Below are 11,767 nucleotides of genomic sequence, written 5' to 3' on the forward strand. Positions count from 1 at the left end.
ATGGTATGGAATGTCCCTTTGGCCAGTTTGGGTCAGCTGTCCTGGCTGTGCCCCCTCCCAGCTTCTTGTGCACCTCCAGCCTTCTCAGTCGGTAGAGCATGGGAAGCTGAAAAGTCCTTGACTAGTGTAAGCACTACTACTTAGCAACTAAAACATCGGTGTGTTATCAACATTGTTCTCATCCTAAATCCAAAACACAGCACTGTACCAGCTACTAGAAAGAAAATTAACTCTATCCCAGACAAAACCAGGACAGATAGAATCATAGAGTTGCTTAGACTGAAAGGATCTTACAGTGGTCATCTGGTCCCATCTCCTGCTCAAAGCACGGTTAAGTTCGAAGTTACATCAAGTTGCTCAGAGCCTTGTCCGGTAAACAAGATGCAGATTTTGCAGGCTCTCTGAGCACCCATTTCAGTGTTTCATAGAACCACAGACTGGTTTGGGTTGGAAAGGACCTTCAAAGATCTTCTAGTCCAACACCCCTGCCATGGGCAGGGACATCTTTCACTAAGTGAGGTTGCTCAAAGCCCCATCCAACCAGACTTTGACCACTTCCAATGATGGGGCATCCACAACTTCTCTGGGCAAACCTGTTACAGTGTCTCACCACCCTCATCATAAAGAATTTCTTCCTCACACCCAATCTAAACCTACCCTCTTTCAGTTTAAAACCATTTCCCCTTGTCCTGTTACTGCACACCCCGGTAAAAAGTCTCTCTCCATCTTTCTTATGATCCCCTTTATAAATTGAAGGGCCGCAATCAGGTCTCCCCAGAGCCTTCTCTTCTCCAGGCTGAACAACCCCAACTTTCTCAGCCTTTCTTCATAGGAGAAGTGTTCCAGCCCTCTGATCGCTGTTGTGGCCTCCTCTGCACCAGCTCCAACAGGTCCATGTCTTTCCTGTGCTGGGGACCCCAGAGCTGGACACAGTGCTCCACGTGGGGTCTCACCAGAGCAGAGTAGAAAGGGAGAATCACCTCCCTCGACCTGCTGGCCACACTACTTTTGATGCAGCCCAGGACACGACTTGGTTTGATCGCTATTGTGGCCTCCTCTGCACCAGCTCCCAGGTCCATGTCTTTCCTGTGCTGGGGACCCCAGAGCTGGACACAGTGCTCCACGTGGGGGGTCACCAGAGCAGAGTAGAAAGGGAGAATCACCTCCCTCGACCTGCTGGCCACACTACTTTTGATGCAGCCCAGGACACGACTTGGTTTTCGGGGCTGCAAGCGCACATTGCCAGCTCATGAAGTTTGACAACTTCCGTTCTCAGGAATTTTTCCCTTTTATCTGATCAATTTTTCCCTTCACATAATTTGCATCTTTTGCCTCTTCTCTTTTCATTGTAGACTTCCAGGAAGAATCTGAGTTTTCTTCTCTCTAACACCTTTTAGGCAGCTCAAGATAACCATTAGCTTCCCTGAGCTTCCTCAAGGCTGAACTATTCCAATTCTCTCACACATCTGTGTTATGTCATGCGCTCTTGTTCCCTATTCATCTTGGTAGCCAACCACTGGACTCACTAACGTATGTCACTATCTTTCTTGTACTACAGACCCCAAAACTGGGATATAGCACTCTAGACGTGGTCTCACAAGGGCCAAATGGGACAGTAGGCATCACCTCCTTCAGACTGCTGCCTACACTCTTACCAATACACCCCATGATGCAGTTGGCCTGTTTTACTGCAAGAGTGCATGGCTGACTCATGTTCAGCTTGCTGGCTACCCAAAACCCCAAGGGCCTTTCTGCTACTGCCCCCAACCTGTCCTGCTAGGCAAAAGTTTCTGAAAAAAGTCTTTTATTCTTATTCACTCACTGTTAAGATAAATTAGTAAATGGTTTATGGACTACCGATGCTACAAGCAACAGAAGAACAGAGCTACAACCACAAATCAAGACTAAGCCAAGGCCTTGTGCCTTTCACACACATTTGAAGATAGATGCTGATCAATATGCTGTTCCCAGTTACCAAGCTGTTCTGTTTTCACATCAGTTTCTCACAAAACACACATCTAAGCTCTTCCAGCTGTCAAGTTAAAAATAAAAGAACTCTCATTGTTCATTTAAGGATCCCAGTTGCCTTCTCAGTTTTGACTCTTTTGATTCCACTATTCCAAATTTTCTTTATTACCACAGGATTTGCTACTTACCTTAAAATCAGAAAAGAAATTAAATAAAGCAAATTTAGTTTTGCCGAAGGATTTTTAAGACTTTAAGAATATAATCAAGTATCAAATGATTCACAGTAATTATGAATTCTGGTAACAGCAAATAAAAAAAAAAACCAAAAAAACAAACCAAACATGTGCAATACACCTCCCACCTTGAACTTGTAACCCTTACCCAGACCACACTTTTTGGAGCTTTCCTGTGGTGAACTGGTGAAGTTCTACTAAAAGCAGCTTTCTAGTTGAAACAGGAACACAATACTCAGATTAGCTACCAGCAGAGAAGTCCCTGAAGACTAGATTCAAAAGATAAGGTTGCATCAACTTATATATGGAAAATTATCTTTTTCAGTAGTTTACTAGAAATGCCTTCTTAACCTAAACATCTAAATTACAGAGCTACTGTATATTAAGACTCTGAAACTTAATTAGAAAAAATATTTCTCATTTCCCATAAGCAGACAAAGCTTTGTATTTAAATGCTAAGAACACTTCTTTCTATCAGAAAGCCAAAGCAAACAAAGTGAAAACTCTTATCTAATCATACGTACTTTGAAAGATTTCTGAACTTTTGAAGCAACTGTAAACAACAAAAACACTTTTTTGTGCAAACGGATCGCTGCTATTGCAAAGATAAAACCAGCTGGTCTTAACAATACAGTGATACTACCGAAAATTCAATTTACATCTGAGCTCCTCCAGTTGCCATCTGTACAGTAAAGCTTAATAAACCACTTATTCCTCCTAACAGATGCTAATCATGGATTGACAATACATAATCAAAATCTGCTCTTTAACCCTTTCAGCAAATAACCATTATTAAATCTGGTTTGCAGCAGCAGCATTAAAACAGTTGGGAGTAACTCTTACAGACATTGTGTCAGTAAAGAGTTTATTTTTGTTTTTTAAAACTGCCTTCCTATTATAAAATACAACACATCAAATGTAGTCTATTAGTTTAAAAGAAAACTGTCATAAAACTAGGTATTCCACTGAGAAATACGCAGTTTATTAATTCTTTCCTTGAAACTTTCAGTCATTTTGTAATTTTACTTCCATAATTATTTTATCTAGCATGTTAATTTGTTTTCCTTGATAAATAAATCTAAATATACACATACAAGCAAGCATATACACGTGTACACACACAATGACCGTATTTGCAGACAAATCAGCAACATACAGCAACAAACTACTTTTATTTCAATTTTTTAATGAGATTATTTTCTAAAAATAACTGCAAAAATAAGTAGAAAAAAGGTGGAATTGCCTTCTGCCTTTTAGTTACACTCTGTATAATTACTGTAAGCACATAAAACTTAAAATTGTATCATTTTTAGTTTCTTAGTCAACGTTAATTGTTGTTATTACACTGAAGTGAAGATATAATTAAATCTGCAGGTGTTACACATGTATGAAGGAAGTAAATTCTCACGTTCTTTGGGGAATGGGCTGTTTTGGAAGCTTTTATATTTTTTCTGAGCTTGCCAAATGTACATCCACCTACACTGTCAAAAAACCAAACTGCTACTTTTCAAATACTATTACTACAAGCAATGAACAGCATGTTTTCATAGAATGACAGAATGGTTCCATTTGGAAGGGACCTTCAAAGATCATCTAGTCCAATCCCCCTCCTATGAGCAGAGACATCTTTCACTAGGTCAGGTTGCTCAAAGCCCCATCCAACCTGATGTTGAAAACTTCCAGGGATGGGGCATCCACAACTTCTCTGGGCAATCCTGTTACAGTGTCTCACCACCCACACAGTAAAAAAAAAATTCTTCCCTATGTCCAATCTAAACCTACCCTCTTTCAGTTTAAAACCACTGCCTCTTGTCCTGTCACTGCAGGCCCTGGTAAAAAGTCTCCCTCCATCTTTCTTATGATCCCCCTTTATATATTGAAAGGCTGCAATCAGGTCTCCCCCGGAGCCTTCTCTTCTCCAGGCTGAAACATGCCAACTCTCTCAGCCTTTCTTCACAGGAGAGGTATATTCCAGCCCTCTGACCATTGTTGTGGCCTCCTCTGGACCCGCTCCAACAGGTCCATGTCTTTCTCATACTATAGGCCCCAGAATTGTATGGGGGAATATGAAAACAAAGACTCATTCTCCATAACCAAATACGCCTTCACATGAATTCTCTGCATCCTTTTGAGTATTTACATGATGAAAAAAGGCAAATACAGCTATGTATCCAGATGCTTAAGCTAACTTCTGACAAGAAGAATGGGAACAGTTGTGGGGAGGGAGCTAATCATATACTCACAAATTGCCATAAAAGCATAGAACTATTTTTGTTAATCTGAGTTCACCAAATTTTTCTTCTTTCTTCCCCCTCACCTCTCCATATAGTGTGTTTCAATTTGTTATCAATAGTTTCTCATTAGTTGCCAGCTCCCAGACTTACCAAATTTCACTCACAGTTCAATCACATTTTTTTGTGCAATTTATTTTGTTCTGAGACACAGCAGCTGACAAGTGATAAAGCACATGTTTTTGTTTTTGTTTTTTGTTTTTAAAAAAAAAGGCAAGATGTTTGCCTAACTTTCATTTCTCCAAGTCTGCAAACAAAATAAAAACACAGCAAACAGACTACTATTTACACACACTTAAGTTTCATGTAAGGGAAGTGCTTTTCTTGGCTATTTGCTTCTATATTTTAGAACCAGCAATTCAAATATACAAAATCTTTCCTGGGTCTGACAGCAAAAAAACTCAAACACTTTTTTTTGTTGTTCACCTTCACACTCCTAGTCACCAATTCAAAAGTAGGCCAATGCATACTTTGTTACTGTGAAAAGAAACTAGGCAGTTTTCAAAACCTGTCAAATCCTTACTTCTACTTTCTGTAGAAAGCATGATTTACAAATCCTTTAACATCTTCCTCTTCTTTGCTCAAGATTTTTTTTTTCTCCTCCACCCTCCCCCCCCCCCCAAAAAAAAAAAAAAGGAAAAAACTAAATATTCATCAACTCTAGTATTCCTGTAATGGCAACATCTCTCATAAACGTAACTTGTCATCAGAATTTTGGTCAAATTCTGAGGCCTCTCTTCTTAACTTTACCTTAACTCTCTAGAAAATTTTGTTCAGCCTTCTGCTCAGCTGATCTTTTATTTTATATCACTTGTTTAATTATAGCCATTAATAAATTGTTCAGTTACAACCACATACAAAATTTTTAGAAAGTATTATCTGCATAACTTTCAAGTACTGTGTCAACATTCTACATTATTTGTTTCCACGGGTGAAGTGGTACTGTTAGAATTCCCCACCACATTTTGGAACAAATAAAAAGAGCCATCATTAGGGATGAAAAGAATTTTGTATTTGGGAGTAGAAATTAGTATCCTCGAGAAACTCTTATCTCAAATGGCATGACTTTAACAGAAAAACAAACAAACAGGAAAAAAACCAAACCACCTACAACTCACAAAGTACAAGAAATTATTACTTGCCACTTGTCCTAATCTTTCCAAGCTCTCCCTTGAGCAACCTATTTGTTACAACTGAATGCATACTGAGGTGCCATTTCTTTGTTTGGATGGAAGGGTTGTTATTGCTTCGTAACAAAGAAAGTATGTTCTGTAGGCTAAAGAATTGACTGTACCCACAAAAATGTTAGAGATGACTAAGGATATGTTTTTTCTTCTTTTTCAGAGATTTGACATTTTTCATCCCTCACAAAAGGATTAAGTAACTTATAGTTGGCCATAAACACACAAGCAGAGTAAACCAGTACATTGAGTTAGTACAATCAATCAGCCCTTAAAAATAAGCTTGCTGAGAGAAAGAGATCTACACCTGGCTATTATTTCCCTTGCGTTTAAGGCCTACAGGAAAACCAATCAGAAAGCAGAAATCTTTCTATAAATTCCTTCTGTTCTTCTCCAATTGCACATTTAAAGGGAGAAAAAGTTATGCATGTCAACTTGACCATTTATGGAGTATTTTTTTCATTCTACTGAGTAAGGCACTTTTTTATTCAGTATTCATCCTGATTGTTCCACAGAGTAACAGGTCAGCTGTAGCCAGCTAGCAGCTCTCATTCCGTGGTTGTAGGTCTAGGGAAAACTACCCCTCCAAGTAGGATCTAGACTTGTTTGTGGGTAATAACTCCCAAAACATTAAGGAGGAAGGAGCCCTCATAACACTTGAGTGTTCAGAAAAGTCAAAGAGAAATTTTCAACTCGAGCAACGGTTGTTTTCATCTATGTACCCATATTCTCAATGGGATTGCGTCTCCTTCCCAAGGAAAAGGACTAATTTAAAAAAAAAAAAAAAAAAATTCACAAGTCAGAAAGTTAGCAGGTTTAGTTTTTTAAAGCCCAAGATATGGGTAATGTTTAAAACTAATTAGATACTATACCCCCTACCCCCTACAAAACTGGAAGCTTCTTCTAGGAAGTTTCAATGCCTTCCTTCAGACACAGGGAGGCTGGGAAGGTAGCAGTCTTTCAGTTTCAATACGTCCCAGAAAAAAAACATTACTTCATTAAGAAAAAAACAACAGAGTTCAGCTTTTATGAAAAGAAAGCTTTTCCATCAAAACTGGCTCACCTTACAGAAGCTGGCACTATACCAATGTATTGCAGAAAGTTTCACAATGTCTGATGCCTGCAGACAACTCTAAATCCTAGATACAGTCTTCCTGTTTTTACCTATTCTTGCAAATTACTTAATGACTTTCCTAGTTGTGCCTTTTTTTAAATTGGTTCACATTGCTGCTCCTCACTTCAAAATAGCAGGCTATCTTACCTCCTGTCCTTACCTGCTCTCATATCACTGCCTGCTAAGCAATGTGTTCACTAGAAAACTGTTCTTTTGACCTTTAATTCACTTGATCCCTCCTATTTAATAGATCTGCTCTCTCCACATGAACCTACTCGTTCTTTGAATTCAGCAGATGTTGGTGCTCTTACCATTCACGTAAATACTGTAGTAGTCAGTAGTAGTCACGTGTAGTGGTTTTAATAGCTTCTCTTTCCACACTGTACAGAAAGCATGCAACTGTACACTTGAAGAAGTACTTCTAAAACCTGAGCCTTTTAAATTTAATCTTAAGAATTATTTTAATCAGCATGCAAAAATGACTGATTTAGCCTTTTTTTTTCCCCCGTATTGTCAGTGCAAATTTTATCTTTACTGATTGTAAAGTTACCTCTGGGATGAGGGCATGAAGGTCGCTACTGAAACATAAGACTCCACTGTATGACACAATATCATGTCTGGGATCTAAACAAGGCCCTTGTTAACCAACATATCTCATTACTGGACATAAACTTACAATATGTCTTTACAAATTTAAGTATGTTATTTGCTATTTTCAGGGTATGAAGAATTGATGGTTAATATGAGAAGCACCAAAATAATAAACTTGAAAAATCATTTCAAATCTATTTCAGATTTTCCTCTCTTACTTTATGTACCTGACAGACAGTAAGTACAATAAAAGTTAAAAACTATGCCTGAAAGTTGCATCTGTGAGCTAAGCAAAGCCAGTCAGACTTTCTGGTTGAATCTCTATCTATTTTAGTTTTCACTGTTAACTTTGCCTAAAGCAAAGTAGTGGAATAAGACACAAATACTTTTTTTTCTTTAGTTATCCTGAAAAAAAAAAAAATGCAAAAATTGATGTGAATGCAAAATTCTTCATTTCCTAATAGTCTAGTAAACTATCTATTAATAAAACAAGATAATTCATGCTCATCACGTAGCAAAATATCACACATTCTCTGACTATTCAAAATACTTCTCAAAGTTGCTAAAATTGACTTTGGAATCAAAACTCTAAGCACAATCTCTCAATTAATTTTAAATATTCCCTAAACTGTATAATATCAGACATCAAAACTACTAAAGGTATACTGAAAGTGTGCAACACACTAAAATTACATTCTATCATATTTATATTTCAAGCCTACAAACAAAGCAATCCAGAAAGAATCATAACAGTGTTATCATGGACATTAATTGTTAAATACCTACTCAATAGTTAAGCCTGAGGTCACAAAAGGAATTGCACATCTGGACCAAGAATCTAGAAGTTTTAGTTAAGCCTGTGCTTAATGTCTTGCTGAAATCAGGACCTGGATGCAGAATTTAGCACTAAGCCATACAGTACACAACATTTTCCTTTTCCCTATATGATTCATGCTTCTCAGAAAATTACCAGAATGCTTATTGCTACAGCTTACTTACTGTGATGAATGTGGTCAGTTCTGTGACATTGCTGTTTTGCAACCTGCAAACAGAAAACAATTAATGATCAGCTGAGTCATCCTTTCATCAAGTAACTTTTACAAGGACAAAGACAGACACAAACAGAACGGTAACATTTCTCAAAAAAATGCATCTGTGAAGTATTTCCAGTGTACTGAAAACACTTTGTTTCCCAAAGCCAGATATGAAGCCATTAAAACAAGAATAGTTTAAGCCCAATGTTATGTAATCACACTTTTTTTGTTTGCAACCAGCTGTTTAAATACACATACACATTTTACTACCCCTACTAAATTGTGAATGATACAGTACAATGTGTTCCCCTTTGACATACACAGTAAGTCAAAGGAATCTTTCTGTTAAAATGCAAAAAGAATTCTGGCCTCCCAGAAACCAATGGGAATTTTCAGTTTTGTTTATACGGAACCAGAATTTCATTCCATTACTGATGCTCTCTAGCATGAGGATTTCAAATTCTCATGCTACAAGAATTCAGGAGCATCTCTATTGTCAGTACAAAATCCACACATATTTCACTGAAAATTTAAAACTAAAAATAATTTTTGAACACTTGTTTGGATTGCTTTCTTCCCACATTTTTTTTCCCCTGGCTCAATCAAGTTTTTCTAAACACATAGTTCATACACACTGTACAGGAAATAGGAAACAGCATAACAGATGCTGTTATTTGGAATTTGGAATACAAGCATTTCAGGAAAATGCTACTTGCTATAGTAGTAGAAATCTGGTATTGTTGGGGTTTTCTAATAATTTTTTTTCACTGAAGACTAGTAAAGAGTCTGAAATTTTACAGTTCAATCTTTTAAAAATATCTCTGTAGCATTAAACATATACATGCTATACAATATAGATGTTCTCTTCAGCTACACTGATGGACAATTTTAACTGTGCAAATATGCATAACTACCTACATATCCAAAAAATGCTACGGTAAAATGGCATTTCAGGGTTTTTTTTGTTGTTGGTTTGTTTGGGGCTTTTATTTTACACTGAACACTTATTTTAAAAATAAATGTGTAAAAAAATGGACCTTTTTACTCTAGAGTTTTTTCTACAGCATCACACTGATGGGAGCATAAAGCTGGCCTATCTTACAGTGGCACAGTCAAGAAAACATACTGATAAATTTAGACCAACAAACTTCAGTCATCTACATGAGCAAGAACAACTTTTACAGAGTTAGGTAAACCAAGTAACAATTTAAATCTAGGTATCTAATTACATCAACAACAGCCATAGTTTTTTTAAATTTAATTTTAAATTACAACCTGTAAACGTGTGGGCATTAACAGCAACAATTGCTTTTTTGTTTGTTATGGCCACTACTGTCAAAGTACACTCCCGGGCCTGCCAGGAAAACAATAGGTATTTTTCTCCCTTGTCAAAGGACAGCCAGGAACAAATCGTTCCTCTTAACAGTCAGTGGCAACATCATCAACCTATACAGGAAAGGAATCACATTTGTTCTGCCAAGGAGAAATCAAAACATTACTGTTTCCCTTCTCTACCCTACTGCCATGCTTTGACAACAGCAAAAAAACCCCCCAACCTACTAGACCAGAAACAAGAAAGAGAGAAGTGATGGAAGGAGATATGACACAGTAACTACACCATTTGAAAAGTGGGATCAAAGCATTTGAGAGAGGAAAAGCTTAAGAAAGAATGTATTTTGCTACCATCCTGCTGGCTGACTAGAACCCTGAACTGTCCTTCAGAAAGTAGAAAACAAAGGCGTATTTCTTCTTCTAAGTTGGAACCATGGTATTTCCTGTATTAGCTTAAGCTCAAGTACTTGCTGCCTGTTATAATTTTGCACATACATTCTACTTCTGACTACATCTATACCTGTGGCACTGCTAAGTTTTGGTTTTGGTAGCTAACCCTGAAGGCATTGAATAGCCCACCAAAACCTGAACCTTGGGACAAATGTTAGAGGTTCAATAGAGTTGAGGACAGTGAAAACAGCTCTAAGTTCCAGCTTCCCATTTGCAAGGAACAATAACCAACTACCTTACTGGCAGGCAGAGCATACTGCACAGTCACAGCTTCCTCAGCCCTGAATACTATATCCCATGAGAAGAAAATGTTTCTCTATAGAAAAGTTACCCAGATCCCTAAGGATCCAGCCGCACTGGAAAAATAGCCTACTTGTTTCCCCAGGGTGACAACACTTCCAAAACAGAAGAAAAGACCGGGAGGAAATCTTGAGCAGTAGATTCAGCCTGATGCTCTCTGACAATTTGTTGCTTCAACACATTTACTCTACCAGCTGCTGACTTCTCCTCTATACTTTGTCTGCTCTGACTGGATGCAAGTATGTAAACCAAAGAGTGAGGAAGGAGAGAGGGGCTTTTGTCTCTTCTCTATCCTTAGTACATGAAAAGGGTCACTACTTGGAAAATCCTCTAGAACTTTACAAGAAATACAAAAACTTGTAAACAAAGAAGTTTCTGCAAGACATTGGAATATGTACTTAAGAAATTGTAATGCAAAAGACTGCACAACTGCAAGCACAAACAGGTAAGTTTTAAAAACAGGCTTTACTATGGCTCCAATACTTCAAGGTCTGCGTATGTTAAGTACTATTCCCAAAGCAAAAAAATTCCAACATTAGCCATGTGCATAAGCAAAATCACTTCATACTGTCTGGAGCTATCTCACAGCTTCACACCGCACAAATTACTTCAGATCGTAATGTAATATATATTTCAACAAAGCACATTCGTATTTTCTTAGCTTTCTTTGACTAAAGACCTACTAAAGTAGGTCTTTAATCTCAAATGGTACGATAAACATTTCAGTCCACCTTCAAAACTCATAGAAGACCTCAAAATCTGCTGCCTATGTAAGCTTTCAGCCTTCTGTACTCTGATACTCATGTTATTAGAGGTCATGTTCCATGACCATTCCTACCTTGAATACCTGTGTACTTACATGAGCTAAAAGGTACCTCTCCATAGGCAGTTGAGGCATAAAGTTGATTGCACCTGAGGGAAGGGGTGGAGTAGGAGGGTTGTCAAATCTAAGTTTGGAAAGGGGTGATAGAACATGAAATCAGAGTTTGAGATAGATGAGCAGAGGTGTCAGGAAACATCTGGGAGATGCGAGAACCAGGAGAGGAAGGCTCCAGAAAACATGCAACTGTGCAATACCACCAGCAGGTGCTGGGGTATGCAAATAGGGTAAATTTCTTAAACTCTTTCATAGAATCATAGAATCATTGAGGTTGGAAAAGACCTCTAAGATCACCGAGTCCAACCGTCAACCCAACACCACCATGCCCACTAAACCATGTCCCTAAGCGCCTCATCTACACGTCTTCTAAATACCTCCAGGGATGGGGACTCC

At 38.0% G+C, this 11,767-nt stretch overlaps 1 protein-coding gene across 1 annotated transcript in view; it reads right to left on the minus strand.

Annotated features, from left to right (window-relative positions):
• BAZ2B (bromodomain adjacent to zinc finger domain 2B) overlaps positions 1-8,419 on the minus strand; it is a 129,031-nt gene extending 120,612 nt beyond the window's left edge. Inside the window, 1 exon segment of the mRNA XM_019470447.1 lies at positions 8,378-8,419. The gene's annotated coding sequence lies outside the window, so the exon portion shown is untranslated.
• Positions 8,420-11,767: the final 3,348 nt, after the last annotated feature.

Source organism: Aptenodytes forsteri, unplaced genomic scaffold (assembly GCF_000699145.1).
Source record: "Aptenodytes forsteri isolate BGI_AS27 unplaced genomic scaffold, ASM69914v1 Scaffold174, whole genome shotgun sequence".
Lineage (NCBI taxonomy): Eukaryota > Metazoa > Chordata > Aves > Sphenisciformes > Spheniscidae > Aptenodytes > Aptenodytes forsteri.